The sequence below is a fragment of the Lithobates pipiens genome, unplaced genomic scaffold, assembly GCF_037356315.1.
Source record: "Lithobates pipiens isolate NorthernLeopardFrog02 unplaced genomic scaffold, aLitPip1_a1.2 Scaffold_8, whole genome shotgun sequence".
NCBI classification, from domain to species: Eukaryota; Metazoa; Chordata; class Amphibia; order Anura; family Ranidae; genus Lithobates; species Lithobates pipiens.
The window spans coordinates 249,657,001-249,682,328 of NW_027507903.1; the positions used below are offsets into that span (position 1 = coordinate 249,657,001).

Here is a 25,328-nt window from a genome sequence, read left to right on the forward strand (position 1 = left end):
CCTGATTGGCTGAAGGAACAGGTGCCCCTATTGGATGCTTAGCAGAATGGAAGAAGAGAGTAGGGGGAAGCATGAAGGATACCATCACCCACTGCCTGACCCACCACCAAGATGGGGGAAGTGCTGGGAAGACAGCGGGTGGGTGTGGGTCACAGTGGCTGCATTTGATGGTCACAAGTGGCTGCATTTGATGAGGCACAAGTGGAAGCATATGATGGGAACAGGTTGCTGCATATGATGGGCACAAGTGGCTGCATTTGATGGGGCACAAGTGGCTGCATATGATGGGGCACAAGTGGCTGCATTTTATGGGCACAAGTGGCTGCATTTGATGGGCACAAGTGGCTGCATTTGGAGGGGCACAAGGGGCTGCATATGATGGGCACAAGTTTCTGCATTTGATGGTGCACAAGTGGCTGCATATGGTGGGCACCAGTGGCTGCATTTGATGGAGCACGAGTGGCTGCATATGACGGGCACAAGTGGCTGCATTTGATGGTCACAAGTGGCTGCATTTGATGAGGCATAAGTGGCTACATTTGATGAGGCACAAGTGGCTGCATATGATGGACACAGGTTGCTGCATATGATGGGCACAAGTGGCTGCATTTGATGGGGCACAAGTGGCTGCATATGATGGGGCACAAGTGGCTGTATTTTATGGGCACAAGTGGCTGCATTTGATGGGCAAAAGTGGCTACATTTGATGGACACAAGTGGCTGCATTTGGTGGGGCACAAGTGGCTGCATGTGATGGCCACAAGTGGCTGCATTTGATGGTGCACAAGTGGCTGCATATGGTGGGCACCAGTGGCTGCATATGATGGGGCACAAGTGGCTGCATATGATGGGCACAAGTGGCTGCATAGTATGAGCACAGTGGCTGCATTTGATGGGCACAATGGCTGCATTTGATGGGCACATTGACTGCATTTGATGGGGCACAGTGGCTGCATTTGATGGGGCACAGTGGCTGAATTTGAGGGGGCACAGTGGCTGCATTTGAGGGGGCACAGTGGCTGCATTTGATGACACAGTGGCTGCATTTGATGGCACAGTGGCTGCATTTGATGGGCACAGTGGCTGCATTTGATGGGTCCAGTGGCTGCATTTGATGGGCACAGTGGGGCTGCAATTGATGTTTTTTTTTTAGCATCTTTGAGTTTCTTTGCACCCCCCCCCCCCCTCCCCCCAAAAAGAATTTTGAGCACCAGCCGCCACTGTGTAAAGGTATATATATATATATATTCCTTGGCATGATTATTCATACTTTTCTTTTACAAGGAATTTACAATTCTTTATGAATAGCAGTCTTCACAAACCTACCATTTTCCACTTAGATGTATGATATTACATTATATTATATAATAATTATTTAAATTCCCTTTGATATAATTATTTGGTTACATTTTGCAACAGTCCCATTACTCCTTGCTGAATTTGAATCTATCAGGTGTCTTAAGGACTTTAAATATGACAGTATCTGTCTTGCTTTCTGTCAGAATACATTGCATCTTTCTGGCTGGTGCTTTGTGTCATGTGAGAGGGAAACCTTCTTTTTTTAGAATGTGCCTTTTATAGAATTCTTCCTGACACTTGAATTTTTCTGATGTGTGGAGACAAGATAGGTTAGAACAGTTTGTTGTTTCAGCAAGGACCAGACCACTAAGGAATTTTCTATCCCCTACAGACACCATACCATCAAAGGATTGTGTTTTCAGGGACATTGTAAATGTGGGGCTATGAGGACTGAACCCACCCCTGTTAAGATGAAGTAAAATGTGTCTTTAGCAGCATTCTTTGGATTCTTTAGGGGCATGTATAAGCAATCTTTTTTAGGCATGGGGAGGTTGTGTAAATCCTAAGTAAATCTTGTTTCCCATAACTGAAGTATTTTAGAATTGGGAATGTCTCTTTGTTATTCTTAGCCATATCAGTCTGTGTGAACCAATTCATTTCACATTTTTTAGTACACCTGATATATTCTTATGTTATTGTTCAATAACAATAAAGACTGCTAAACCTGTGTCTGTATCTATAGTGACCTACATCAGTGGTGGTTGCCTCATATGTGGCCTACTGGCTCTTACATTTGCTAGATATTTTAAATGTATCTTCTAACTGTCATGTTTGTACACCTCCCTTTACTCAATTTCTGCCAAAACCTTCTATGTAGTTGTGGTTAGATTCAAAAAGGTGAAAAATTAAGTCAGATTTACTATAATATATAATATATAATACTATACTATAATATATAATATAATACTATAAGCATTTATGTTGAGAAGATTTATTTTGACTTGCGTTTTTGACACAACTGGACAATACAAAAAAAAAAAACATACATTAATGTAGTTCTGTAATGAATAGTACAATTTAAAATACATTTTTAAAGCAGTGTAAGATGTTGCGGTGTGTTGTACAGCAGGGTTCCACAGTGAGAAAGGAAGCAGCACAAGGAGGCAGTCAGGTGTGTAGCAGACTAAAGAGCATGCTGATTAGTTGGAGAGAGCAGAGTAACAAAGACAATGAGCTAATCAGGTTGCTTCGTATAAAGGACATTTGTAAATTCTGTATAAAACTGTATTCTATTTTTGTATGCTTTTCATAGAATGCTTTAATTAGAAATTAGCCTGCCTATGTAACCCTCCTTGTTACCATAAAGGTACAATTGTAATATTTAAAACAAATAAATATGAAAAAGATATGTGTGACAGCTGTCCCTTGAGCCCTTGATACATTTCATCCCATCCACGGTGCTCTTATGTGGGTAATGCTATGAATACACTTACCAGAGCCCTAAGGCCACCAGAACCAGGCATGCCCTTCTCCAATAACAAATTCTCCCATCAATAGATGAGCATCAAGCCCCATAAAGGAAAATGACAGAGTGATCATGCAACAAAGTTTTATTAAATTTCCCTTTAAAATTTTATCCCACAGTTTATATCAGGGATGTCCAAACTTTTTTCAAAGAGGGCCAGATTTGATGAAGTGAACATGCGCGAGGGCCGACCATTTTGCCTGACATTCTTTGAACCATTAAAATTCGAGCACTAATACATGGCCCAACAAGAATTCTCTTGCCTTTGTGGCTGTGTGTGGTGAATAGATGAACTCAAGTGTATTATTTGGATACACCGTATTTATTGGTGTATAACACGCACCTTCACTTTAAGAGGGAAGCTTCAGGAAAAAAAAACTTCAAATTTTAAATAAAGAACTGTGAAGCAAAATAAGGGTCAGTGTCCATCTGTAAACCCACAATTGCCAGGAATGCAGTGCCCACCATTGCTAGGAATGCACCCACCATTGCCAGGGATGCACCAACCATTGCCGGGAATTCACCCACCATTGCCAGGAATTCACCCACCATTGCCGGGAATGCAGCCACCATTGCCGGGAATGCAGCCACCATTGCCGGGAATGCTGCCACCATTGCCGGGAATGCACCCACCATTGCCAGGAATGCAGCCACCATTGCCAGGAATGCAGCCACCATTGCCGGGAATTTCACCAACCATTGCCAGGAATGCAGCCACCATTGCCGGGAATTTCACCCACCATTGCAAGAAATTTCACCCACCATTGCTAGGAATTTCATCCACCATTGCCAGGAATTTCACCCACCATTGCCAGGAATGCAGCCACCATTGCTAGGAATGCAGCCACCATTGCTAGGAATTCACTCACCATTGCCAGGAATGCAGCCACCATTGCCAGGAATGCAGCTCCACAATTGCAATTGCCAGGAATGCAGCCACCATTACCATCAGTGCAGCCATGGAGGGCAGGACGAGTGCCAAAGACATCTTACAGGAGAATCTCCTGTTTACACAACAGCCTCTTTAAGAGAAAGTCCCGCCTCCTTTGATGAACAGCACAGTCGTCCAATAGCAGAGACGGGACTTCCTATTACAGAGGCTGCCGTGTAAACAGGAAATTCCCCTCCTGTGTGCCCGCCTCCTCCCTTTGACGCAGCCAGGCTATATATCTTTTGTGGCCCCAGCACTGGGAGATCGTCGGGGGCCACAAAAGATATATATGTTTGAACAACCAGGCGGGCCACCCAAAACCAGACCGTGGGCCGCGATTGGCCTGCGGGCCGCACCACAGTTCCTCTTACCCAAGATGGATGTGACATCACTTGCGGTCCGCAGATGTTCAGACAGTGATCAGACCTGTATGCATTTCGCTGTAAAAAGTGTCATCAGGAAATGCATAGATTTCCCATTAAGGGGATTAGTGCCCACTTTATCTGTTTTGTTTTTGACAATTATAATATTAACCTCCCTGGCGGTATGATTATTTCAGATTTTAGGTGCTGAAAGCAGTACAATTATTTTGCATTAAAAAATTTGCCGTTTTATATTGTAGTCCTGTAATTCTTAAGCCGCGTACACACGGGCGGACTGTATGGCCTACTTAGTCCGTCATACAATCCGACGGACAGTCCATCATACTTTCGAATGAACGGACTTGACCACACACGGATGCACAAACAGTCCGTCGAAAGCTTGCGCGATGACGTGTACAGCACGTACGACGGGACTAGAAATAGGAAGTCCAATACACAGCAATGCACCCTTCCGCCGTGTAAATCCTTTCTGAGCATGCGCCATTCTTAGTCCGTCGAACTAGCCTACTCACGAGTGGATTGTCCGCTGAAACCAAAGTATGACGGACAGAATTTCGAAAAATCCGAAATACTTAGTACGCCGGACTGCGCGCTGAAAAAGTCCGCTGAAGCCCACACACGAGCGGACTGTCCGCTGAAATGTGTTTCGACGGACTAAGTAGGCCATACAGTCTGCTCGTGTGTACGCGGCCTTAGGAATAACTCACTTAAATCTGTCCAAACCAGAGTCTAGCAGACATCCCGGGTATAATAAAGTTTGAAAAATGAAATCATAAATTATAATCTAATAAATAACTATAAATAATTATACCAAATAATAATATAACAATAATAAAAATTATTCAATAATGTAATCAAATCAAAAACACTGAAATTTGCTCAGTTGCAGAATTGTCACTGTCATTACTTTTCAGTATTTGATGACGGATCTCCCCACAAATCGCTATCCTTCAATTCTGCGAGTGATTCCAATTTATTATCAGTGTTTTCTAGCTGGTCTAAAATCATTTTTGATGTAAAGGGACAGTTTTGGTTGCTATGGACAATCTCCAGTTTCCAGGCATAAAGAACAGTTTTTATATTATAAAACTGCATGCAGGGCACTGGGCAGAGCACTAGGGACAAAGGGGATGTGAAATAATTACATACAGCAATGTAATTTGTAAGATTACATTATACTGTATGTAATGTGTGTGTTTCACTTTTTGAATTTGGCGCCATTCTCCGTCCCCGTACGTCGCAACGCTCGCAGGGAACGGAGCCCTGCGATGTGATAGATCGAGCGGAGAATGGCTCGCTCGTACGAATGGCTCGCTCGTACAGCGGGGGACATCGCTGGAGTAATAAAAAGTTGACAAAAGTTCAGGACATTATTGCACTATTACAGCTTAATTTTCTCCTTCCCAATATTTTATTCAAGCTGAACCAAAACTCAGTTCAATACATAACAATATTTTGATAGGAGCCAGAAACTTTGTCTTAAGTGACTGGAAAGAACCAGCCATATCATATACCAATCAAAGACTCTATGTTGTCAAAAATATGAAATCATTACATGGTTGGTAAGGTTGCATAAAGACATGGGTCTATCCAGTTCAATCTGTGTGTGTGTGTCTACTGTTTTCCATATCCCTGTATACTGTGTTCACTAAAAAAACTTTGAGTTTTTGAACTTATGTACACTCTTCGCTGAAACCACCAGCTGTGGAAGAGAATTGAACATCCGTACCACCGTAACAATAAAGAATCCCTTAGGCTGCTTTCACACTGGGGCGGGAGCAGCGTCGGCGGTAAAGCGCCGCTATTTTTAGCGGCGCTTTACCGTCGTTTTAGCGGCGGTGTGCGGGCGCTAGCGGGGTGGTTTTAACCCCCGCTAGCGGCCGAAAAGGGGTTAAACCCGGCCGCAAAGCGGCGCTTTGCCGGCGGTATAGCCGCGGTGTCCCATTGATTTCAATGGGTAGGAGCGGTATAGGAGCGGTGAATACACCGCTCCTTCACCGCTGCAAAGATGCGGCTAGCAGGACTTTTTTCACCGTCCTGCCAGCGCATCGCTCCAGTGTGAAAGCCCTCCGGCTTTCACACTGGAGTTAAAGGGGCCGGTTTTTTTCAGGCGTTACACAGGCGCTATTTTTAGCGCTGTAACGCCTGCATACCGCCCCAGTGTGAAAGCAGCCTTAAGGAGTTGACGATTGAACCATTTCTTGTACAGCTTCAATGTGTGGCCGCATGTCTTCTTTAGAGACTTAAGATTAAAAATGTTCCTCCCAATATTAGAGTCGCTATTCAAGGATTTGTTTTCGGTTTTTTTCAGGCGTTACACAGGCGCTATTTTTAGCGCTGTAACGCCTGCATACCGCCCCAGTGTGAAAGCAGCCTTAAGGAGTTGACGATTGAACCATTTCTTGTACAGCTTCAATGTGTGGCCGCATGTCTTCTTTAGAGACTTAAGATTAAAAATGTTCCTCCCAATATTAGAGTCGCTATTCAAGGATTTGTATATTGCTATCATATTCCCTCTTCATTTTCTCCAGAATACGTTTAACATTTGTAATTGTTCCTCATAACTGATGTTCTCCAGGCCCCTTATTAGCTATGTTGCATTTCTCTGGGCTCTCTCCAGTTCAAGCACATCCTTCCCAGGGATTGGTGACCAGATCTGGATGGTATACTCAAGATAAGGCCCAACCAGAGTTTTGTAAAGTGGTATAATTATAAATATAAATGTAAACGGTTGCTATAAATGTAAATTTGTTCTTATTGCCCTTATGGGTCCTCTGTTTTTTTTTGCCTCAACCTCTGCAAGGGCCTCTGCTTCTGGCACACAAGGTTGAGTGTAAAAGCAAGTAAATGAAGTAAAACATGGTAAATAATTCCTATCACCCAATAATAGTGCTTTCTTGAAAGCAGACACCAAAGCAGTTAGCAGTGGTAAACTTAAAGTGTTACTAAACCCACAATCAGTCTGTATTTGCAGTAACGCATGCTTGTTAAACTCCCTGTGGAACCTAAGGGGTTAATCCTTTGCATTGTATATAAAGGCTGTTTGATCATGTCTCTCTGATCCTCCTCTTCTTCCATTGTCTCCAAAAAATAACCTGATATTTACAGAGCCAGGGGACAGGCTGCACATGTTCAGTTTGGTGTGTATTGCTAGAGAGTTATTTTTTCTTGGGAGGGTGCATGTGATCAGCACAGGTCCAATCAGCACTGTTCAGACAGAGGGTCAGGAGAGAATGAAAACTCCTCCTACAAACTTTACTAGTAACTGATAGAAATCACAAGGCTGCTATATACTGCTGATTAGAAAATGTATTTAGCAGTTTATATTTACTAAAATAATTTAATTTCCATGTTCTGTGTACTGTGGGAGACCAGATTTAGTAAATGCAGGTTCTGAGTTTAGTAACACTTGTAACACAATGTAACACTTGTAACACAATGTAGTATTACTCAGTAAAGTTGTCTAACAGTGAGGGCTACTTATAAATGGCAGGGAATGCCCAGATCAGCATAAACAGTAGCAGTGCCACCTAAAATGCAACTGTGAGCAGTAATGACTTGATCTAACAATGCAGGAGCTATGCTGCCAGTGTGCACTAATGGCTGTGCTAGGCTTAAACCGACTGAGAAGGCACTGAAAGCATTGAGCAACATAAACGGTAACCCTTGCAAAATGGATGATAGGAGCAGTCCTTAAAATTGATCTTCTGCCAGTAAATGTTGGGGCCCTTTATTATAGTCCTTTAAACCTGCTGCAGTAAGATGGCAAAGGGTACAATACAAATGATAAATACAATCAGCACAAAATAATGATACTGAATATTAACTATAAATCAGTTGTGTGTTGCACAGCCGAACACTGTACAGTAATTTCACACCACCAAAATATTAAATTAAAAGAAAATGCAGTGTAGCGCAACACTAAAATCCACATATAAACAAAGTCCCAAAAACTGGAAATGTCCAACAATTGATATGATTAAATGTGTCCAATTACTTCCAAAAATTGAAAAATAGTATAAATACTGTGAAAAAATAGCATGAAAAATATATGTAGCACTGTCTAGTAGTGTGCTAGAGAGAGTAGGTAAATTTAGGCAAATCTGGCTGGTTGCTAGGCCTGTTTGATTTCATTCTGGGCTGGGAGTGGCTCAGTGTAGCAGATGGTGACTCACAGGCAGCATCACCAAGACCTCCCCCTTCTTTCAAGAAGATTCTGTAAAGACAGGAGGAGAGGAGAGGTGGAGCTGCCTGGGGTATACCAAGGAGCCCTGACCAATCCCCAATTTGATTGGCAGGGGGCAGGCTTTCTTAAATACCCAGGGTCAGTCCTGTTGGGGAGGAGTTGTCGGGTGGAAGAGCTGAAGTGAGAGAGTGTGGAGGCTGTCTGGGCCAACTGGGAGCTCCCCAGTCTGGGGGTCAGTGACCTTGGGGCTGGGCTCAGGTGCAGCCAGGAGGAGAAAAGATCCTGAAGGAGAGACACATGAGAGAGCAAAGAGAAGACAGCAGAAGAGAGCACTGCTAAGAGACTCCAGAGAGGACAACTGGTCACAGTCAGGAGGATTGGTGAGTGAAGAACACTCAGAAGGACTGGGGAGTCATGCCTGAGAGAACTGGGAGTTTGCAGTTTGAGATGGGTGCAGGACCAGAAGAGTGGACTGTGGGAAGGGCAGTAAAAAGAGGCAGCTGCAGCTAGGCAGGGTGGCAGGGCCTGAAGATAGGTTACTGGGCTCAGCAGCCGTGTGTAGGACAGCTAGCACCAGAGATTTTATATTTTTGCTACACTATAGGGGCCTGCGGTCCCTGGTTGCAAAAGGCAATTGCTAGGGTCTGGCTGAGCCAGTATCGGGCCTAACCACTTTGTGCTAGCTGTACCTGGAACATTAGAGAGGAAGTGATGTGCAGGAGGTTAAAGACCTAAAGATTAGAGAGGAAGCGATGTGTAGGAGGTAAAAGACCTGAAGATGAGAGAGGCAATGTGCAGGAGGAGAAATGGAGAATATATACTGGACTGTATATAGTTGTCCCAAGCAGGTTCTACAAATTCTATATTTCCCTTACCCTATGCAAGTTCAATCCCCACAATAAAACAAAAAACAAACAAAGCATATGGACTGTTCTATGTCTCTGAGTGTTTGAGAAGTGAGTGCTGGGCTGGGCAGGGTGACAGACAATCCAACATTTCAGCCCCCATGGGGGTGGGGACTGCTACATACCGTATATATGATAAAATACCCAATGTCTTCACTCTTCATGTACTGTGCTTATCCTTCACCAGATAGGGTGCCTACTCACCTCAAAGCAATGAACAGCACACTCATCACACTTCACCCCAGATAAATCTTGTCTCCTCCTTGATTCCCAATAGACCAGTCCACTGCCTTAACCACTCCTCCAATTCAGCTCACATGTCATATAAGGCAAAAGGGCATAGACATAGTGCACTCTGTTTAATAGCTTTAACCTTCCTGTCGGTAATCCCGAGCGAGGCTCGGGGTGGATTTTCAGTACCAAAATCAGTAACCCCAAGCTACACTCAGGATCGCATTGCAGTATCCTGGTACAGTTACTTACTTTGTCCCCAGGATCCTGCGATGTCATCCCACTGTGTCTGCGGGCTGTTTCCTCCGCTCGATGTATAACAGCGTGCATGCATATTTTTAGCTCCCAAGTGCATTACTTTACATTTTCCCAACTGAAGCTAATCTGCCAAATAGCTGCCCAGCCATCTATTTTCTCTAGGTCTTCATGTAAAGTTTCTATATCCTGTTATGAAGTTATTGCCCTGCTTAGTTTTGTATCGTTGGTCAACAAGAAGTATTTATTCCAACCTCCATATTGTTTATTATTATTATTATACAGGATTTATATAGCTTATGAACAAGTTACAGAATTGGTGCCAGGACAGACCCTTGGGGCACCCCACTCACAACTCTAAACCATTCAGAAAATATGCCATTAATAACCACCCTCTGGACCTGTTCCTGTAATCAGTTTTTGATCCAGATACATAACATGTCATCAATGCCAAATTACCTTGATTTGTAAATTAATCATTTGTGTGATACTGTTTCAAATGCCTAGTGAAATCTATGTACATTACATCCACAGGCCTTCCTCCATCCAAATTACAGTTCATCTCCTCATAGTATGTTCAAAGGTTGGCCTGGCAGGAACGGCTGTTCATAACTCCATATTGGTTACTATTAATTAAACTATTTTCAGCACATTTTTGGATACGTTCCCATCTAAGGCTCCATGCACACTGAAGCTCAAAAAAGCTTTTCCTGGACGCCAGATTGCTGGCAGATAACGCTGGTTGAAAAACCTGCTTTTAACAGCGTTTTATACTAGCGTTTATGAGCATTTTACAGCGTTAGCGTTAATGGGCGTTTTTTATAAAAATACACAGAGGACATTCCAAAAATCCCACAATGCATTGGCGGTGAAAAACGTCATTTTGAACGCGAATTTTTGGCGTTCAGAAAAAAGCCCATAAACTCCACTGCTCATTAAAGCTAAAAAACGTCCATGTGTGCATGGACACATAGGCTAACATAGAGTGGAGTTTATGGGCTTTTAAAAAAAACGCCCAAACTCCAATAAACTGCAGTTTATGAGCTCCAGTGTGCATGGAGCCTAATAGTTTACATACAATTAATGTCAGACTGACTGGTCTGTAGTTTCCAAGTTTATATATCTAGGCCCTTTTTTGAATATTGGTACCTTTGCTTTTCAACAATCAGCTTGTACCTTTCCAATCAGTAAACTGTCTTTAAAAAATTAGGAACAATGATCTGGCTATTGCATCACTAAGTTCTTTGAGAATTCTTGGGTTTGTGGGTACATTACGATTTTCTAGTATTTTTTACACTAGTTTCCTAGTTTCTGTGAGCCACAATGGTACATTCAATATAATGTTATTAATATTACTGTCTTGTTTATTATACTCCTCTTTTTCTTTCCTATAAACTGAGGAGAAGTATGTTTTAAGAAAGTTGTTTTCTCCCTGTCTCTTATGACCTAGTTTACCTGATTATCTTTTATGGTGTCAATATGTTATGACCTCCTCTTTTTATTACTAATATACAGTAAAATGCAAAAGTTTTAGGCCACATAAAAATTGCTGAAAATTAAGAATGAATTCAGATGTGGAAGCGGTAATAATTTATTTTTATCAATTAACAAAATGGAAAGTAAATGAATGGAAGAAAAGCACAAATCAAATTAATATTTGGTGTAAACACCCTTTACCTTCAAAACAGCATCAATTACTAGGTACACTTACACACAGTTTTTGAAGGAATTTGGCAGGTAGGTTGTTCCATACATCCTAGGAAACTAACTGCAGATCTTCTGTGGATGTAGGTTGCCTCAAATCCTTCTGTTTTTTTATATAATCCCAGACTAACGCAATGATGTTGACCATTCTTTACTGTTGTCTGCGGACACTCATTATTCTACCGTTTTCCAGTTCTTCCTGCTACAGACAAATTTTTCAAATTTTGGCTCATCAGTCCAGAGCACCTGCTGCCATTTTTCTGCACCCCAGTTCTTATGTTTTCATGCATAGTTGAGTTGCCTAGCCTTGTTTCCATGTAAGAGGTATACCACTTCTGGACAGACTTCCCTGGACATTAGATGGGTGTACTTGGGTCCCACTGGTTTCCACCAGTTCTGTGCTGATGGCACTGCTGAAGGGAAGTAATCACGATGTGTCTTTCATCTGCTGCATTAAGTTTCCTTAGCTGACCACTGTGTCTATGGTCCTCAACGTTGCCGATTTCTTTGTGCTTGAACAGCACTTCCTGAAACCCCAGGTTGACATCTTTGCCTGCGAGAGACTTTGCTGATGCAGTATAACTACCTTGTGTCTTGTTCATGTGCTCAGTCTTGCCATTATGTTTGATCTGTGGCATGAAACTGTTATCCACAACCTCACCTTTTTATCACCCAGTTTTAAGCCTTCTAGACAGCTGTTTCTGTTTCAGTTAATAAGTGTGTTTCAACTTACATATAAAATTGATGATCATTAGCTTCTGCTTTGTATAATTGGTTAATCATACACCTGACTCTAATCCTACAAAATCCCTTTGTGTAAGTGTATGAGGTGTGCAAATGTAAGAATTGATACTGGTTTGAAAACCAAGGGTTAGTCACAACACATATTAATTTGATTTCGATTTTTCTTCTGTTTGCCCACTTTGCATTTTGTAAATTGATAAAAATAAACAATTAAAATAAACTTTTCAATGAATAACCACATGCAAGGAAAATAAAAAGTAGAAGCATTATTTTTGCTTGCACATGATTGGATGATAGAAGTTAGCAGAGCTTCACCTCATGCATTAAAGTGGTTGTAAACCCTTACAAACCACTTTGACCTACAGGTAAGCCTAGATTAAGGCTTACCTGTAGGTCCAAGAAATATCTCCCAAACCTATACGGTTTAGGAGATATTTACCCGAAGACAGGCACCGCTGTCTACGGCGCATGCACCGTAGACAGCGGCGCGCAGGCGCACTGAGCGTGGAATCGTCGATGACGAAGATGACGCGCAATGCCGCGCATCTCGGCTCCCGTCCCCATGCGCGGGAGTGACGTCATCGCGGCTTCGCCGAATGACAGCGGCGGAGCTGCGAGACCCCACCGAGAAAATAGATGCGCCGGACTACAGGGGACAGCGGTGACTTCGCTGGCTCCTGTGTCAGGTAAGTGACACATAATGGGCTACTATGAGATGCATAGTAGTCCATTATGCTTTGCCTTTGCAGGGAATTAAAGAGGAAGTAAACTCATCAGGGTTTACTTCCTCTTTAAGGGAAATGATCTTGCAAAGTGAACAGCATATTTCCTAGTAAATCAACCCATTAAAGCGGGAGTCCGCCGGGACTCTGCATTTTTTTTTTTTTTAAAAGCCAGCAGCTACAAATACTGCAGCTGCTGACTTTTAAAATAGTGACACTTACCTGTCCAGCGCGCCCACGATGTCGGCATCCGAAGCCGATCTCTAGATCGTCTCTCGGGTCCTGCTGCCGCCATCTTGGGTATGGGAATCAGGAAATGGAGCCTTTCGGCTTCATTTCCCGGTTCCCTACTGCGCATGCGCGAGTTGCGCTGCACAATAAGGACGGTCCCCGCTGCCTCTGGGATCTGTGTGTTTCCCAGCAGGCAGCGGGGCACTTGCGGAAAGGGGCGGGCACTTGCGGAAAGGGGCGTAATCTACGCCCCTTTCTGCAGAGAGCTATCCCAGAAGTGGGTGCAGATACCTGTACTGTACAGGTATCTGCACCCCCTCCCCCCTGAAAGGTGCCAATTGTGGCGCTGGAGGGGGGGAGGGTTCCGATGAGCGGAAGGTCCACTTTAGGGTGGACCTCCGCTTTAATTAGGTAACACATCCAGATGTTTATGCTCAAATTTGTTGTTAAATATAATTTCCCCCTTTTAGGAGGGTAGTCAACCAGATAACTCCAAGTAAGACTTATGTGTCACAGAAATGCTTTTTCAAGGTCCAAGTTTGAAGTTATGGCTGTAAAGTTTATTGACAGAATGGTAAAATTAACCACCTCTAAATCTATAAATATATTATTATTAAAAAGGCTACGTCAGAACATGTTGGAAACAACAAAAAAAACATGGTCACAAGTGTCAGGGAGAAGTCAACAGTAATAAAAACATTCTCCTCCTCAGTTTATAAGAAGAAAAAGTAGGGGTATGATAAACAATACAATGCTGTTAATAACATTATATTGAATGTGACATACACTTAAGAGTTGTCAAAGAACTTAGCCATTTTATAGCCAGACCATTAATGAATTAATCCTAATTTTTAAGGACAGCTTACTGACTGAAAAGGTACCAGATGGTTGGCAAAAAGCAGATATGGTATCAATATTCAAAAAAGGTCAAGAATTATACCTGGAAACTACAGACCAGTCACCCTAACGCCAATAGTATGTAAACTATTGGAAGGAATGATAAAGGAACATATCCAAATTTTGATGATAAAAATAGTATCGTTAGTAATAACTAACATGGTTTTATGAAAGACTGTTCTTGCCAGACCAACCGTTTACCATTATATGAGGAGGTGAGCTGTAATTTGGATAGAAGAGGGCCTTAGTACATAGTACATATATCTAGATTTCATTAAGGCGTTTAATACAGTATCTCACAAATGCTTACTTTACAAATGAAGGTCTTTTGGCATTGATGAGATCATATGTAGCTAGTTAGAAAACTGGTTGCAGGAGCATGTCCAGAGGGTGGGGATTCAGAGGCGTATCTAGTGAAAATGGCGCCTATGGCAGGCACTGAAACTGCTCCCCTGTCAAAACATTTAAAATACATCTTTCAGTTAACCTTAACAGAAAAGACAGCCAAACAATAAGTATTTCTAGACAGGGGTCAAGTCAGCCATGGCAGCCCTTTAATAGCACAGAGCCTTTTACTTTATATGTTGTCACAGAGGAGAGGGAGAAACTGATGTTCATCCTTCTTTGTGCGCTGCCAATCCGACCAGATGGAATAGGAGAGCCTGGGAGAATGGAGGGAGGGCTGTGGCTGAATGCAGCAGGGATAATTTTTGCTGTGCAAAATGCTTCATGGCCACAGAATATATTATCCATCCTTGGCTGGTTTGCAAAATAAGGGAAGTGGTTGGGGATAGTAAAAAGACACACCTGACGTTTTTACCCCCCTCCCAAACACAAGTGTGAGGGCACATTCACACAGGGCACAGGCACCCATGACTCATGCAGAGACTTTTACCGGCACAGTGTTGTGTACATCCTCATGCCGATGTTCCATTTCTATTAGGACATGCACCCTCAAGACATATTGGGACACAGTCTCTGTGTCCATGCAGCCATGTGTCCCAAAATAAATTAATGGGACACTGACATGAGGATGCACACAACACTGTCCTGATAAAAGTCTGTGCCTTGTGTGAATGAGCCCTACATGAGTGCCAAGGATGTATTTCACTGTCATTACCATGATAATTACACAGACAGTGCAGGTAATGTGGCTTAAAGCACCTGTACTGTGTGACTATCATGATAATAATAACTGAAATATATAGGAGCCAAATGTGATCAACATGATCTATGAAGATGATCACATTTAGCTGTGTATAATTCAGTCATGGGCAACAAGCCATGGCATGGGTGAAGGGGGCTTGAGTCTTGACTGTACATGTACCTTTTGAGAGAAAAATAATCCTCTGAAGTCTTGATGGTTCCCACTTCAGTTCCCTCACTCAGTAGAAACAGTGTGCTGCTGTGCTGTTATGATGATGATGATGATGATGATGATGATGGCCACTACTGCTGATTTCCCTTCAGTCCGAGCCTGCCTTCTTCTCAAACTTATTTGCTGGAGGAGTTAGGCAGTGAAGTGGTATTCTGATATCTCTCCGCCTGGCTGGAACTTTATTATCATTAACTGCATACAAGCGGGGAGGAGTTGATATTCCATCAAGCCAAATTAGAAAAAATAATCCCTCCATTCTACAGCATCTTGGGCCCCTGTGATTGATCTCATGGGGCCCAAAAAATATGATTTAGACTACACCGGCCCCTATGTCATTGCTATAGTCCTGGCTATAGCATCCTTGACAGCAGGCGGCGGAGTGATATTCAGCTATCAGGGCTGCTGTAGTCGGAACTATAGAGGTAGCATCAGAAAATGGGGCCACTTGCCTGCTTACTCCAAGACCAGTGACTGCACACACAGGAGTAACACAGCCAAATGAGAAATAGTCCCACTCGCAGCGCTGCCATTGTCCATTAGCAAAGGTGCTGAAAAGGAGATCTTGCCTATGCTCGGGAGCCTGGAGGGAAGAAGAGACCCTCAGACCCTGGTAAGTGCCTTTCTGCCCAGCCACTCACCAGAGCCCCCTCCATATGGCACCCATGGCACTTGCCATGGATGCCATACCCTAGATACGTCACTGTGGAAATTACTGGTATATTTTCTGAATAGTATAAAGCTGTGAGCAGTGTGCCCCAGGGTTCTGTCCTGGGATCAAATCTGTTTAACTTGTTCATAAACGATATAGAGGTCGGTAAATATTTCATTCAATCTCAGTGTTTGCTTATGTTACAAAGCTAAGCAAGTAATAACTTCACAACAGGCTATGGCAACTTTAGAAGACCTAGTTTAAATAGAGGGGTGGGCAGCTATATGGCAGATGAGGTTTAATATTGAAAACTGTAAAGTAATGTACATGGGAACTAAAAATAGGCATGCAATTTACTCGCAAGGGGAGAACCTCTGGGAGAAATTGAGAATGGAAAAAGATCTGGAGGTCCTAGAAGAAGACAGACTCAGCAGCGGCATGCAATGTCAAGCTGCAGCTAGCAAGGCTAGCAGGCTATTATCATGCACTAAAAAGGGTATTTACTCAAGAGATAAAACTATAATTCTACCAATTTTAAAAACTCTAGTTCGGCCACATCTTGAAGATGCCGTCCAGTTTTGGTCACCAATCCTCATGAAGGATGCTCTTGAACTAAGAGACCAGAGAAGGGAAACAAAGCTAATAAGGGGTCTGAAGGACCTCAGTTATGAGGAACAATTACAAACATTAAACTCCATTTCCCCAGAGAAGAGATGCTTAAAAAACTAATTGTCAGAAACCATGAACCAGACCAAGACAGAAGTACAATTAAATCCCACTTGTTTATTAATAAAAAGGTAAATAGAGTAAGCATAGTCAAAGCATAGCCAGAGTCCAGTAACCGGATCGAGTAGTCAGCCAGGCCAGAGATCAGTAACCAAATCGGGTAATCAGCTAGGCCAGAAGTCAGGGATCCAAGTAGAGGAACAGCAAGCAGGATAAGGAGCCAGAAGGGATGTCAGCAGGCCAGTCTTTAAACAGGATGGTTTCTTGTGATGTGACCAAGGCGAAGGCAGAGATGAAGTGAGCTGAACAGCTTTAAGTAGGCAGGTCAGACGAGCAGGATCAGGAACAAATGGATAACTGTGGAGAGATATGAGAGCTGGCAATTAGCTGACAGCTGAGCAGCCAGCCCAGAGAAGGAAGGGCTAAGCCAGCCCTGACAGTAATATGATTGCAATATAAAAATTCATAAACGGTGACTGTATTATTGGGTGAAAACAATTTAAACTTAGTTCTGTAAAAAAGACATATGACCACACAATGAAGTTGGACAAGAAGCAATCCAGTCTTAAATTGTGTAAGGAGTTCTTTACTGTTGGAGTGATAAGGATGTGGAACTGTCATGGGTCAGGGGTCAGGCTTAGAGGCCAGTAGCTATAGCACTGGAAAGGTTCACATAGAAACCAGCAGGATAAATGCACAAGCAGGTACCCCTGCATGGTGGCACGGGCTCATCAGAGCTCCTGATGGTGGAGATGGGATTCACTGTGTGCTAGTATTCAGAATCACCCCACCAGGAGGTGAGCAAGTTAGGATCCGATAGTAGAGGTAGCAGGTAGGGATCAAGTAGAAGTGTACTTGGTAAACAAGCCAAGGGTCGGTAACAAGTGGTGGCAGGTTAGGATCAAATGGAAACATAGTTGAGAAACAAGCCAAAGGTTGGTAACAAGTGGTTGTAGGTTGGGATTAAGCAAAAGCATAGTCGAGGAACAATCTAAAGGTCAGTAACCAGTGGTAGTTAAGATACAGACGGAGCATGAGGATCAAGATATTGCCTGGATAAGAGCAAAATAATCTGGTAAATGGGAAGTGCAGAGACATGGATTAAATAGGAAGTTCATGGGAGAAGCAAAGAGTTTAAGGTTCACCAGAGACAAGATAGAGAGTAGGATTATCCAAGGGATCAGGTAGGAAGCTGTCCAGTATCTGTCTATTATCTCAGATGGCACAGTAAGAAGAGCTACTTCCAGATGCTACAGAGGTCCTGGGCTCTGATCTGGATCCTGACAAGAACTCCATTCCACAGTTGGTGATGTCAGCTGGGAGTTTAGATAAATTCAAAAAGCTATTAGATGTGTTTCCTAGCAAACGCAATGTACACAGAATTTGAAAATGGCAGCAACATAAAAGCACACACACCGGATGGACGAGTGTCTTTATTCAACCCTAACAGCTCTGGTGGACTTCTGTGAAATGTTGCCTAGTAGATTCTTGTCATCAGTGGTGGCCCATTCATTAGGGGCGCAGGGGCTTTGCCCCCTTAATCCATGCACCCATCCCCTAATCTACATGCAGGGTGCTGGACGCATGGATTTCTGTAGTTTTTTTTTAAGCAGGTGATTAGAGCCTGAGACTCTAATTGGCTTAAAAAAATAGTGGACTCGCACTGTGCCTGAACCCACGCACTTGTGTGACATTAGCAAATGAATATTCGCTAATGTCGGGGGGAGGGGCATAGCGACTGCCCAGCGTGATGGCTGCCTAAGCTGGGAGCTCCTCACAATCATCAGAAAAATCCCACTCCACAGAAGCCCTAGAATTAATCCAGTCATCCTCTGGTGCCTATTGCTGCAGGGACCCTCCAGTCATGCCTCACAGAAAGAGGTAACTGGCACAGCCCCTGTGGTCTATAACAAAATGACGGCGGTTCCCGCTACATGCGGCCTGCTGCCAGACCTCTAGTGGCGGCATCATTTTCTTGTCTTCCAACTACATATACAGAAGCAGCATAGGGTTCAAGAGCCTCTATCTCTACACTTAATATTCCACCAAAGTCCAAACCACTCAGGGACACTCCACAACCATGTGAGGAGGACATGCAAGGTAAGGGTGATTCTGAAATAAACATACCACCTTTATCTCCTCATGTTGACTCGATAGCAGCATTTCCCACATTTTCCACTACAGGTCAGCCAGTGTCAGATACCATGCTTAACCACCTGCTTACTGGGCACTAAACTTCCCTCCTGCCCAGACCAATTTTCAGCTTTTAGCACTGTCACCCTTTGAATGACATTGTACCCAAATTAAATTTTTATAATTTTTTCCCCACAAATAGAGCTTTCTTTTGGTGGTATTTGATCACCTCTATGTTTTTTATTTTTTGTTCAAAAAATGTAAAAAGGCAGAATCTTTTCAAAAAAATACAAAACCATGTTATATTTAATATATTTTATGTTAATAAATTTTGCAAACAGGTATTTTTTCTCCTTCATTGATGTACTCTGATAAGACTACTACTACTACACTTATGGGCACCGATAGGATGCACTGATAAGGCGACACTGATGGGCACTGATATGGTGGCACTGATGGGCACTAATAGGCGGCCCTAATGGGCACTGATAGGTGGCATTGGTGGGCACTGAAAGGTGGCCCGATGGGCATTGATAGGTGGCACTGAGGGGCATTAATAGGTGGCACTGATAGGTGGCACTGATGGGCACTGATGGGTGGCAGTGATGGTCACTGATTGGCACTTGTAGGTGACACTGATAGACAGAACTGCTAGGTGGCACTGATGAGGCACTGATTGGCACCACTGGTGGGCACTGATAGGTGGCACTTAAGTAATCTGGGCACTGTGGGCACTGATTGGTGGGCACTGTGGGCACTGATTTGTGGCACTTGCAGGTGGTACTGGTGGTGGGCACATAACATGCTGCTCCTCTTTGGGACTGATGTCCCAGCAAACTGAAGCCAGTGATCAGCTTTTTTTCTTCTTGCACTGACAGCATGAGAAGAAAAAAAAATTATTACCGATCCTCTGTTTACATCACGTGATCAGCTGTCATTGGCTGACAGCTGATCATGTGGTAAGGGGCCGGGATCACAGCGTCAATAGACATACTCCCAGCAAAACAGATCCTCACTGTAGCTGTCATTTGGATATAGTGCGGATCTGAAGAAGTTAACCACTTCAGCCCCGGACGATTTTATCCCCTTCCTTACCAGAGCAATTTTTGCGATTCGGCACAGCATCGCTTTAACTGACAATTGCGCAGTCATGCGACGTTGCACCCAAACAAAATTGACGTAATTTTTTTCCCACAAATAGAGCTTTCTTTTGGTGGTATTTGATCACCTCTGCGGTTTTTATTTTTTGCGCTATAAACAAAAGAAAATTTTTGAAAAAAAACACAATATTTTTAACTTTTTGCTATAATAAATATCCTATTTAAAAAAAAAAAAAAAATTCCCTCAGTTTAGACCGATACGTATTCTTCTACATATTTTTGGTAAAAAAATCGCAATAAGCGTATATAGATTGGTTTGCGCAAAAGTTATAGCGCCTACAAAATAAGGGATATATTTATGGCATTTTTTTTTTACTAGTAATGGCGGCAATCTGCGATTTTTTTCATGACTGCGACATTATGACGGACATATTGGACACTTTTGACACATTTTTGGGACCATTCACATTTACACAGCGATCGGTTTTATAAAATTGCACTGATTACTGTGTAAATGTGACTGGCAGGGAAGGGGTTAACACCAGGGGGTGCTGCAGGGGTTAATATGTTCCCTATGGGAGTGATTCTAACTGTGGGGGGAGGGGACTCACAAGGGGAGGAGACCGATCGGTGTTCCTCTGTACTGGGAACACACCATCGGTCTCCTCTCCACTGACAGGACGTGGATCTGTGTGTTTACATACACAGATCCACAGTCCTGCTGTGTTCCCGGACATCGCGGCCACCGGGCACGCGCACCGGGTCCCAAGCGACGCCGCGGGAATGGGAGGACATCATATGAAGCCCACTCAGGATGGGAGATCCCATCTGTGGGCATCATATGACTATGGGTGGGTAGAGAAGTGGTTAAGGATATGCTATTCTCGCTCAGAGTATCATTACAATCTGACATCCTAATCTGTATCAATCAGCATAAGGCAGAGATCCGAGAGCTGGGAGACTGGGTGGACCATGTAGAAACTTCACCTAGTGAGTTCACTGAAAATGTTCGCTAATGTCTTCCTGCTTCTCCTCCAGGGCCAATCAAGAAGCGGGTTCTGAGACCTGATTGGCCAGGGAGCCTCAGGACTCCCAGCCAATCAGGTCTCAGGACCCACTTCCTGTTCTGCTACGGCCCGGCACTTCCTACAGCAAGCTGCAGCAGGTGGAGGGGCAGAGGGGCAGCTTCCAGGAGCCCTACCCCTGATCCAGCACCACCTCCTAAGGTAAGGACATGGCTAGCGTCTGACCTGTCCGGGCGCAGGGGTGCTAGTGCAAGCGAGGGAGCAAGTGGCAGATTCCTGGAGCCTGCATCACCTTCGATCGCAGCCCACAGTGAAATCGCCGCCTCCCCGTCCATCTCCTGAAGTTTGCTCACGCCTCAGTTCAGCCCCAATTCATGCACCTTCACACCTCAGATCACTGTACCCCCTGCAAATCTGCCCCACCACTGTACCCTCTTCTCACCTATGATATGCATGATATCTAGAGTGGTGAAAGGAAGCAGAGATGAGACACGTCTACCTGTCCTGGCACACTCATCCTTCTGATCCACCTCTCACATCCAGCCCACATGCTTGTATTTAACCACTTCAATACAGGGCACTTTCACCCCCTTCCTTCCCAGCCCAATTTTCAGCTTTCATCGCTCTAGCGCTTTCAGTGACAATTGCGCGGTCATGCTACGCTGTACCCAAATTAAATTTTTATCATTTTGTTCGCACAAATAGAGATTTATTTTGGTGGTATTTATTCACGACTCCGTTTTTTATTTTTTGCGATATAAGCGCAAAAAAGCGGAAATTTGGAAAAAAAACAATATTTTCTTTTTTCTATTTTAAAAGAAATCCAATAAAATCAAATTTTGTCATAAATTTAAGCCAAAATGTATTCTGCTACATGTTTTTGGTAAAAAAAAATCCGTTAAGTGTATAATAATTGGTTTGTGTGATCACGGACATATGTACGCAAATGATCATGTACATATGTGTGCAGGTGATCACGTACATATGTGTGCACATAATCATTGGGACAAGTGATTTTAGTGGGGCATATGTGGGGGGCATGTTTTTATTATTAGGGACATGTGTTTTTATTTTTTGGGGACATGTATGTTTTGGGGACATGTGTGTTATGGGGACATATGTGGGGACTGTGTTTACACTGTGTGGTGTGTTGTGTGTTTACACTAGACTGAAGATCAGTGAGTAAAAAGCTGTAAAAAACAGCTCATACTCACTGATCATCAGCCGGCTGCAGCAATCTGCTCTCCTCTCCTCAGCGATGACTTCTGTGTGAGGAGAGGAGGAGCCGATTGCCTAGCAACCGGCTGTTTGTTTACATCACATGACGGCCGTGATTGGACACGGCCGTCATGTGATCAGGAGGGCCAATCACAGAGCCCTCCTGCCGATCTGAGATGCGCCGTGTCCCGGTGACACGGGCGCATCGGGATCGCGCCGCTGCGCGGGCACGCGCGCGCACGATCCCGCTCCTCCTGATGGACGTTCCTGAACGTCCTATCAGGAGTAGACGGCTCCCACCCGGCCGTATATATGCATTGGCCGGGTGGGAAGTGGTTAATGTATGTGATGTATGTGATGTCACATACAAGCATCTGGAATGGATGTGCAATGCTGAGCTCAGGTCAGAGGTATTTTCTGAAAGCAGTGGGCCTGTGTGCTCTGCGCCACAGGAAAAGTTGGGTGTGATTTTCATTGTGCTAAATACTGGCTGTGGTTTAAAGGGACACAGAGTGCCGGTATTCAGTAGTAAGTGACACAAAGGTTCCCAGAAGCTCAACAGTAATTCCACAAACTGTCACCAGATTGTGGTTTTCTCAATCACATTGACATCCCTCCATTGAGATTGGTAGTGGCAACCAAGTGAGTCATCTTCCTCTAGATGGTGGATGGGGTTAGCAGGACTGCGATTGACTTTAGCAATGGCCAATGACAATCCTCCTCCTCCTGGAAACAGGGACCCCCCCCCCCCAGCAGTACTGCACCCAATATCTTCCCCATTACCAAAGCTACAGCAAAGTTAGAGAACCAATTAATGTCTCCCATCTCTTACAATGTGTGGGGGAGCAGTGCCTCCCCTCAATGCAGGTGCTGTGTGGGGAATTCTGAAATTGGAATGCATTAGTGTGTCATGGACACTTCCCTGTGCTGCTCTGCTGATGGGGGGAGAGAGTCGAGTGTTGGCAAAAGAGGCTTTGTGTGTCGCTTGCGGCACCAGTGCCAGGGATTGCCTACCCCTGATCTAAAGCATCTGTAGTAACAACAGTACATAGAGAGGGATCAAATAATCAATATCTATAAAAGCAAAACCTTAACAAGCAACTCTACTTTGGTTGAGGAAAAAGCAATCCCGTCTAGGTAATCAATGTACATGTAAGGATTTTACCAAACTTTGTACCATTATATCCTTCGGATACTGATTCTGAATAGGAGCGACTGGTGTAAATCAGCTGGTGCACTCTATTCCACATTTACGTTTACTTCCCACATCTTTTACCACTTTCTTATAATAGATTTGGATTACTGCTTCACCAGTAATATAATAATATCTCACATACTGCTCATATATTCAAACAAACTTTTATATTCATTTACAAATGTTTTCATTCACAAACCATGCACATACACGGATTTTGTTGGGGTCCACTCCCCCAGTCACACCTCACCCTTCAGTATTCCCCATTGCTTTGCCATTGTTTTTGCCACCTCTGCTCCCGTGGGAGACAATTGTCCGCAGCTTCGCCTTGGCATCGCACTCCACGTTCATTGTTGACCTGTAAGTATGGGTGAATGCTCCATCATGCTCCCCCTTCCCCATCTTATGTGTGTTCAGTTTACTCACTGTTCACCTTTCAATTTTTTAGACATCCCTACAGCGTCTGCTCCTGATGCGTGACAGTTAGTCACGAAACGCGTCGAGATATAGATGCTACAATCATGGTTATACATCCGGTTGTTTGAGCCAACAATGCTGCTACCTTATGTTTACAGTCAGTGACTATTTTATCACTAATGTAAGGGATGTCATATACAATTGTATCTTATGTTTAAATATTTATATCACATATTATAAATTATGCAGCTCAACTTTAGATGGCTTGTGGGTCTCAATGTATCAATGTGCCAGTAATGTACTGTATTGTATGTTGTATTTATGGAATAAAATGATTTTTGATAACCTTCAGTACCTCCTTGCTCTCCAGCTGCATGCTTCTCTCTTTTTGCTGCGCAAAAACCGGGATGGAGGTACCTCTGATTCCTACTTCAGAGGCCTCATCTAAAGTCCCAAATTATTTTCTTTTTCATTGAAGATGCTTTGAAGCACCACTAAAATAACATGGGGTATCATTTTTAAAGTGAAGCAAAGCAAACACAAGATGTACACAGAATTGTAAGCTAACCATTTTATTTAGTGACAGGATCTTTGACTGCCGTTCAAAGAGCTTTAACCTCTTCCCGCCCGCCCTATAGCCGAATGACCCTTTCGTCCGGGAGGCCGTCCCTGTACGTCCTGGTGTTTACTTCTGCATCGGGTAAGTTCTGTGTTTGCCGTGTCCCCCGGAGACAGGCAAACACAGATCGCTGTAAACGGCCAATCACAGCGGCCATTTACAGCGCGATCGGCGTGTCCAATGTGAGATGATCTCATATGTAAACATATGAGATCATCTCTCAACGCCGCTCTCCCTCCTCACACAGACAGCGTGTGGGAGGGGAGAGATGAATGGCTGCAGCGGCCGTAAGTGAGAAAATAAAAAATAAATAAAAAAAGTGCCATCCGCCCCAGTGCCATGCTCCCCCAGTGCCATCCTCCCCCAGTGCCATCCTGCCCCAGTGCCATTCACCCCAGTGCCATCCTGCCCCAGTGCCATCCTGCCCCAGTGCCATCCACCCCAGTGCCATCCACCCCAGTGCTACCTGCCCCCAGTGCCACCTGTTAGTGCTATCTGTCCCCAGTGCCACCTGTTAGTGCTATCTGTCCCCAGTGCCACCTGTTGTCAGTGCCATTCGTCCCCAGTGCCATCTGTCATCAGTGCCACGTATAAGTGCCATCTGCCATCAGTGCCACGTGTCATCAGTGCCACATAGTGCCATCTGTCATCAGTGCCACATATTAGTGCCATCTGTCATCAGTGTCACGTATCAGTGCCATTTGTCATCAGTGCCACCTGTCAGTGTCACGTGCCATCTGTCATCAGTGTCACGTGTCATCGGTGCCACGTATTAGTGCCATCTGTCATCGGTGCCACGTATTAGTGCCATCTGTCATCAGTGCCACGTATTAGTGCCACGTGTCATCAGTGCCA

At 43.9% G+C, this 25,328-nt stretch overlaps 1 protein-coding gene across 1 annotated transcript in view; it reads left to right on the plus strand.

The window, feature by feature from the left end:
* The window catches only part of MSRB3 (methionine sulfoxide reductase B3), a 291,298-nt gene that overhangs the window by 263,086 nt on the left and 2,884 nt on the right, over positions 1 to 25,328 (plus strand). The window lies entirely within an intron of this gene.